This window comes from Notolepis coatsorum, assembly GCF_963971535.1.
Source record: "Notolepis coatsorum genome assembly, chromosome: 18".
Classification (NCBI taxonomy): Eukaryota; Metazoa; Chordata; class Actinopteri; order Aulopiformes; family Paralepididae; genus Notolepis; species Notolepis coatsorum.
The window spans coordinates 72,129,060-72,137,270 of NC_140182.1; positions in this window are offsets into that span (position 1 = coordinate 72,129,060).

Here is an 8,211-nt window from a genome sequence, read left to right on the forward strand (position 1 = left end):
GAAGAGAAGCCAGAGTTTTGTCCAAACGTGGCCCTCTTTCTGCTGCTTCATCAGACCCTCTACCTGTGTATACTGACGGTAGGGAAATTAAATTGGAAATTAAATTATCCAAAGCAACTTGGGAACTGGGAACCTTCAGGTTACCAGACAACTGCTCTACCTCCAGAGCCACTGTCACCCCCAGTAGGGTGCAGTGTCTGTACCAGGGCTAGATACAGGTCCATGTCTGTACCAGCCTGGGCTAGATACAGGTCCATGTCAGTACCAGCCTGGGCTAGATACAGGTCCATGTCTGTACCAGCCTGGGCTAAATACAGGTCCATGTCAGTACCAGCCTGGGCTAGATACAGGTCCATGTCAGTACCAGCCTGGGCTAGATACAGGTCCATGTCAGTATCAGCCTGGGCTAGATACAGGTCCATGTCAGTACCAGCCTGGGCTAGATACAGGTCCATGTCAGTACCAGCCTGGGCTAGATACAGGTCCATGTCAGTACCAGCCTGGGCTAGATACAGGTCCATGTCTGTACCAGCCTGGGCTAGATACAGGTCCATGTCAGTACCAGCCTGGGCTAGATACAGGTCCATGTCTGTACCAGCCTGGGCTAGATACAGGTCCATGTCAGTATCAGCCTGGGCTAGATACAGGTCCATGTCAGTACCAGCCTGGGCTAGATACAGGTCCATGTCAGTACCAGCCTGGGCTAGATACAGGTCTATGTCAGTACCAGCCTGGGCTAGATACAGGTCCATGTCAGTACCAGCCTGAGCTAGATACAGGTCCATGTCAGTACCAGCCTGAGCTAGATACAGGTCCATGAAGGAGAAGCGGGACCACGGAAACACTCTCCCACCATACAAGTGAAGCCGAGGCACAAGGAGTGTTCCATTTCCATGTCTGCACCGACCAGGGAAGAGGGCAGGTCACCCTCCACATCTATCTCCGATCCAGAGGAAACCCCTGGTTCAGAGGAAAAGGAGAGACCCGGGTCCTCATCGTTGAGAAGGTTGGTTTTTGCAGAACCACTAACGCCTGCTCTTACAGCACTCTCGTAGAGGAGCCCTAACCAGAGCTGATGTAACACAGGAGTCGCCTGCTCTTAAAGCATTCTCCTGGAGGAGCCCCGACCAGAGCTGATGTAACACAGGAGCCGCCTGCTCTTAAAGCATTCTCCTGGAGGAGCCCCGACCAGAGCTGATGTAACACAGGAGCCGCCTGCTCTTAAAGCATTCTCCTGGAGGAGCCCTAACCAGAGCTGATGTAACACAGGAGCCGCCTGCTCTTAAAGCATTCTCCTGGAGGAGCCCTAACCAGAGCTGATGTAACACAGGAGCCGCCTGCTCTTAAAGCATTCTCCTGGAGGAGCCCTGACCAGAGCTGATGTAACACAGGAGCCGCCTGCTCTTAAAGCATTCTCCTGGAGGAGCCCTGACCAGAGCTGATGTAACACAGGAGCCGCCTGCTCTTAAAGCATTCTCCTGGAGGAGCCCTGACCAGAGCTGATGTAACACAGGAGCCGCCTGCTCTTAAAGCATTCTCCTGGAGGAGCCCTAACCAGAGCTGATGTAACACAGGAGCCGCCTGCTCTTAAAGCATTCTCCTGGAGGAGCCCTGACCAGAGCTAATGTAACACAGGAGCCGCCTGCTCTTAAAGCATTCTCCTGGAGGAGCCCTGACCAGAGCTGATGTAACACAGGAGCCGCCTGCTCTTAAAGCATTCTCCTGGAGGAGCCCCGACCAGAGCTGATGTAACACAGGAACCGCCTGCTCTTAAAGCATTCTCGTGGAGGAGCCCTAACCAGAGCTGATGTAACACAGGAGCCGCCTGCTCTTAAAGCATTCTCCTGGAGGAGCCCTGACCAGAGCTGATGTAACACAGGAACCGCCTGCTCTTAAAGCATTCTCGTGGAGGAGCCCTAACCAGAGCTGATGTAACACAGGAGCCGCCTGGTGTTTCCCTCTCCATGCAGCGTCACAGCGCTTTGGGAGACCAGCGATCTTGTTCCTCTCCAGCAGCGGCGGCAGACACTGGTGATGAGGTTCCAAAGATCCTGGTCATCTCCAGTGGTGCTGGCTCGGCCGGTGGATGGCCCTGAGAAGGGACTTTGGGTTGGTGGAGCGGAGTCCATCTCAGCTTAGGCCGACGAGTCGAGAAGAACCTTCTTATACAGCGTCCAGGTTGCTAGGAGCAAACTTTCAGCGTGAGAGAAGCGGGAGGCAGATTAGACGGCTACCACACCTGCTTACTTACCTCTGGTCTAACTACACACCTTCAAGACCCTTACGCTCTGCTTCTTCTGGCCGCCTCAGATCCACTCCTATCTGAGCTCCTGGGGTGTCATCAAAGCGAAGCAGGCTATTCTCGGTCCTCGCTCCACAATGGTGGAACAAACTTCCCACCACAGTCAGGACAGCTGAAACCTGGCCAATTTTCCCTCTGTTGACTAAAAACACACCTTCAAACAATATCTGAAATTAAAAAGATTTTATAATAAAATAAAATAAAACAAACCTTCTTTTTACTAATATGTACTTTACTACTATGCTACTATACTTATATTACTACCTATCATACAATCAATCAATCAATCAATAAATATGTCTATACTACTATGCACTCAAGAGTGTAACACTCAAGTCCGACACTATTTGACGAACAATGGGTCTCATTCTCGAAACTTTTTCAAAGAGTTATTCTGGAAGACTTATCTTGGAACCACTGAGACAGAATCAATGACAAGTTCACTCTGAGTCCTGAACGTGCTGGTAATATGTCTTAAGTGGCTGAAAAGGTCGCACAAATGATATGATCTGATATCTGCTTGGAGAATGGCATTCTGTCTTAACTCGAAACGCGCGTTCCTGTTCAGGTCATTTGCATACAAAACAACGCCTCCAGAGCTCCTTATAAGGCAACTAGTGACGCAGCTGTGTGAAAATGGAATGGCGGAAGTGCTTTGCGAGTCTTGCGAGCCATCAAAACTAGATTAGATTAATGTATTGGCATCATATACAGCTTGTGGTACACCTGCCGCAGCGCGCGCGCGTGCAGTACTGTATATGAATGAATGAATGAATGAAATATAATATATATATATAGCCTACGGTGGGCGTAATGAATGAACGCAGTATGGCTTATTATTCCATAATTAAGCCTATACTGTTCATTCGTGGGCGCACACAAGACTTGTTATGGAATATTAATGCAGTCTATTTCCACCGATAGCTTTAGTTCTTATTTATTTATCCACTGTCATTTCAGTGTTGGTGTATAGGCTATATAGTGTATTTCAATATACGTTTAATTGATTAATGATATATTCGAAGGAATGCAGGTTTATAGCTATATCAACCCCCTCCAATGTACAGTAAATTACCAAGTATGGTTTTGTCAATATTCCAATGTACAGTTTTGCTTGTACAGTGTAAGTCTATCCCCCACCCACCCCTCCTACCCAACCTCCTCCAACAGTTTCTACGTCAAATGTAGTCTCTTTTCTGGACTCTTTTTGTATCACAAACAGTACTGTATTTGCAAATCTGGTATGTCATAAATGTATAGATGTAGCAGTACTGTCTATCTGTGTCGTGTGTGTCATGATGAATTGAAAATGGGGGACCCTGATGTAAACAAGACGAAAGTCTTTCTCTGGTCTGCATCCCCTTAACAATTGTATGTAATTGAGCTGTACTGTACTGTACCCATTCTGCAATCTGTTAATAAAGTTTTCAATCAATCAATCAATCAATCAAACAAAGGTCTGTCCCATTGTATACCAATCAATGGGATACATTGCATGTTGACCTGCATTCTTTCAAATGTATATAATTAATCATTAAAACAGATGTGTAACAAATAAGAAATACAAATTCCACAGAAGGCATTAAATAATTATTATTTTCAATCATTTCACAATAATTGCATAATTGTGTTTGAATATCTGAGTAATTAAAGTAATTATACATTTGTCCAAAATAGCTGGTTCAGATATGGTTAAGCAGCTGCCCGTGATCAGATGAATCCATATTATTATTTATTTATGCGTAATTTCTTATCGTACAAATATTGTCATATTTATTTTAATTATGATTAAGTAATTAATTCCAAGGAGGCCTGTAGCGTTGACATGAAGGAATCACTATGAGAATAGTCTGTCAAGTTAATAACATTTTAAATTAGTCAATCAATCATAAGACTGCTCCTCAGCACTCTTAAAACTGCTCTCAGCCACGATCAAATCTGATCTCAGGAAAATTTGGGGACTCCCGCTCCCAGCCCTAATATGTCTTAAATGGGCCGAAATCTGGCTAAGACGAAATTTTTTGTTGTAAAATTTTTTTTCGAGAATGAGACCCAATGACTCTTAGCTGCCAGAGTTGTACTCTTCCTGCTGACTTGTTCACAATGTGTAAGTCGCTTTGGATAAAAGTGTTGGCTAAATGACTAAATGTAAAGGTAAATAATGTATATGCCAAGCAGAGGGAGCATGGTCCAGGTCAGTGATGGGTGCATTGAATAAAATTCCTTCAGTGGGCACCCATCGGTGTCGAGCAGTCCAATAGGTGAAGCAAGACGCTGAAGCCGGTACACCATATAAGTATAACTATTCTGAACTTCTTAAATCTTGCTCCTGACAAATACCACCCATATTCTAATAATATTAATTTTTTTAACTAATACTGAAACTAATAAAAAAAACTCAACTAAAACAAAAATATTTTTTATAACAATTAAAACTAAACAGAAACTGCTAAGTCCACTCTAGAAACAAATTGAAACTAAACTGAATTGAAAAAGAAAATTTGAATAACGAATGAAAAGTGAAAAATACTAAACTGTAATAACTCTCACACACACACACACACACACGTATTACGTCATTCTGATCTTGGTTCTATGCTAACAGTGGTCAGTCTGACTCCCATACATGACGGAGGAGAACAGCTGAAGAACTTCCCACCACCAAAACGGCACATGAAGACCATGATTATATACACAAGAGCAGGGGCAGCGTCTACCAAGAAGCTTTTGGTCTGATGGATGTAACAGTAGTGGCACCCTGGCTGCTTGCTAACAGAAACAATGACATTTCTTACTGCCGTTGCTTGCTTGGTACATCGATACTTGAAAGGAAACGTTTATTTATTTTTCTTAGTTGAAACTAGCATAATCAGTATAGTGTGTGTGCATATACAGTTTGGGGATGCCTACCCGGTGTTTAGCTCTCACGGCTGGACAACAGCGGCTCACTCTGCCCTCTTCGCGGTGATGCATTTGGAGCTGGCCTTCTCCTCCAGACATGCATAGGAACATCATGTTTTAGGTCATGTTTTTGAGCTCATAAGGTACTTAGAATCTAGCAGACCTGTTCCCCAATCCTTGTGCTCTTTGACCATGTAAGTACTCTCTATATTCACTCTCACACACACACACACACACACACACACACACACACACACACACACACACACACACACACACACACACACACACACACACACACACACACACACACACACACACACACACACACACACACACACACACACACACACACACTCCTGGAGAGTTTGATTTGCAGATGTGAAAATGTGCTTTTTGGAACTTCTCTTAACCATGAATCAGAATAATAGGTCTGTGTCTCCAGTGTTTACAAACATAACCAGATAAGATAAGATCTTTATTAATCCCCTTAGGGTAAATCCTGGGGTCATAGCAGCACATGAGGAGGGGGGGGGGGGGGGGGGGGGGGTACAGGCAGGGTAATAGGAATAAAAAAAGATAAAGGATAAAAATAATGATCTGCTGGACAGGTGAGATATATTTTATACACTTATCCACAATATCACACTGCGTATGTACAGCCCCCCCTTTTCCCCCCCCCCTTATTTTCTATTTTTCTCCCATCCCAATTTCGTATCGCCAATTCTCCCCTTCAATTCTCCCCTCCCTTGTCTTGAACGTTGCTAGACTATGCCTCCCACTGTTCGGCTGTAGTGAGGATAGAAGCCTTGCATCACGTGTCCCCTCCGGTACACGAGGAGGCAGCCTGTCGCATCTTTTCACCAGACAGAGCGGACTCTCAGTGGAGAGGAGTAACGCGTGGGAGGCTCACGCTGCCCCCGATGCTTCCTGTCTCTGCTGTACAGGCGTCACCCAACCGACCTGTAGGAGTCGCTGTCCACAATCTATAATGTTTTATCTCGCGATCTATGGGAAAAGACTGAATTATCTAGGAAATGGGCGATGTTTAGCGTGTAATAAACTACAAACTACAGTGTGTAGAAACAAACTCTATTTTCCATGTTGGACTACAAGTAGTGTCTGCCAAATGAGCCACACCATTGTCTCCACAGCTATAATACAGAACACACACACAGCTCTGCAAACATCGTGAAACACCACGAAAGTGACCATTTTTATCTGGCCTGGAGCGGCAGAGATACGGAAAGCATATGGCGATGAATGAGTTAATACACAGCTGTTTCTATCTTGTCTCAGGTGTCAGTCTGACTCCGCTGCATGGACGAGTTCTAAACAGACGCTTAACCCATTATGAGCAGAGAGGTATGTCGCCAAGTCTGACATCATCATACAACAGCTACATATCATGTGTGTGACCTGTATGTTACATGTTAAAACGGTGATGATCCTGTTATCTCTCTCTGTCTCTCAGGTGTACGTCTCACTCCTCTGAAGAAGCCTGCTCCCTCTGAAGGTAAGGCCTGTTCAGGACTGCATCTATATGACTTAGGCTTAGTGCTCAATTCTGATTTATTGCTCATATCAGCATTTTTAAGTGCTTTAGAGGAAATGTCAAAATATCGTGATGTATATCCTGTATCGTGACATAGCCAAAAAATATCGTGATATCATTTAGAGGCCATATCGCCCACCCGCCCCCAATCTGTGATGTCAGAGTACCTCTTTTTCTTTTCCTAAACAGACTTTGATAGTACCTCCAAAGAGGTACTCTGACATCACAGATTGGGGGCGGGTGGGCGATATGGCCTCTAAATGATATCACGATATTTTTTGGCTATGTCACGATACAGGATATACATCACGATATTTTGACATTTCCTCTAAAGCACTTAAAAATGCTTGATTTAACCCTTTGAAGCATAGTTTTATTAAAAGTTTCTAAAAATCTAAAAGAGTAGTCTACAGATACACTAATACAGGAAAAATGTATTAACATCTAAGACAATTTATATAAAAACTCTTGGGTGCCTAAGACTTTTGCATAGTACTGTGTTTTCTATCCACTTTAGCCAAAAATACACACACTACTGTGAGAAAATAATAAAAAAATGTATTCTCGGCAATGTTATAACATCCTACTGGTAAACAAAACACTGTAAAGGTGTGTGTGCATCATCATCATATATATATTAACTTTTTAATTGCATGAAACATTATGAAGTATTCTCTTATGCCGCTTTTCCACGGGCTGCATGGTACCTACTCGACTCGGTAGTACCCCCCATAGCAGTGGCGGCTCGCCACTAGGGGCGCAAGGGCGCCGACCCACCTGCTGCCAGCTGCTGTTAAATCAGAGAAGAAGAAAATAAAACTTTTTCGTTTTTGTGTTTTATAGCCCTATAAATAATATAAACATGTTTAAAATGAATAATATTTACTCATTTTAAGTATGTTTGTATTTCCAATGCACAATATAACGTTATTATCTAAATTAAAAAAACATCGTTTTCATGAGCAGGAAGTGACGTTTTTTTTTATTTTTTCGTATTTCTCGCCCGGGCTAGAAGCGATAGTGCTCTGAGTGCGCGTCACAGTTTGATCGCTGTCTCCGTCACAGCCAATCAGTGCATAACGCGTTGTGCGTTGAAATATGACTATTATGTTGGAATCCGGGCGCGATTTGAAGCGGTCTAGGCAGCGTGAACTTCCGTGAAGAATTTCCGTAGCCGCATTTTCGTGGAGACGCTCTCTGATTGGCCGACGCGATGCCAGTTTTTTTCCGTAGCCGCATTTCTCAGGTTGGCTTAGAGAGAGAATGCGCCAGGAGGAGGTAGTTCTTATCACAGCAACAGCAGTTCAGTCGACTCGTCAACAACAGTTCACAATAGAGAAAAAGAAAAGACGCCTTCGGTTTATTCAAGGACTGAGTATTTTCATTTCGATTTATAGTTAGCTAAAGCTACCACCATGGAATTGGATAATTCTGTTAAATCCATCAAATCAAC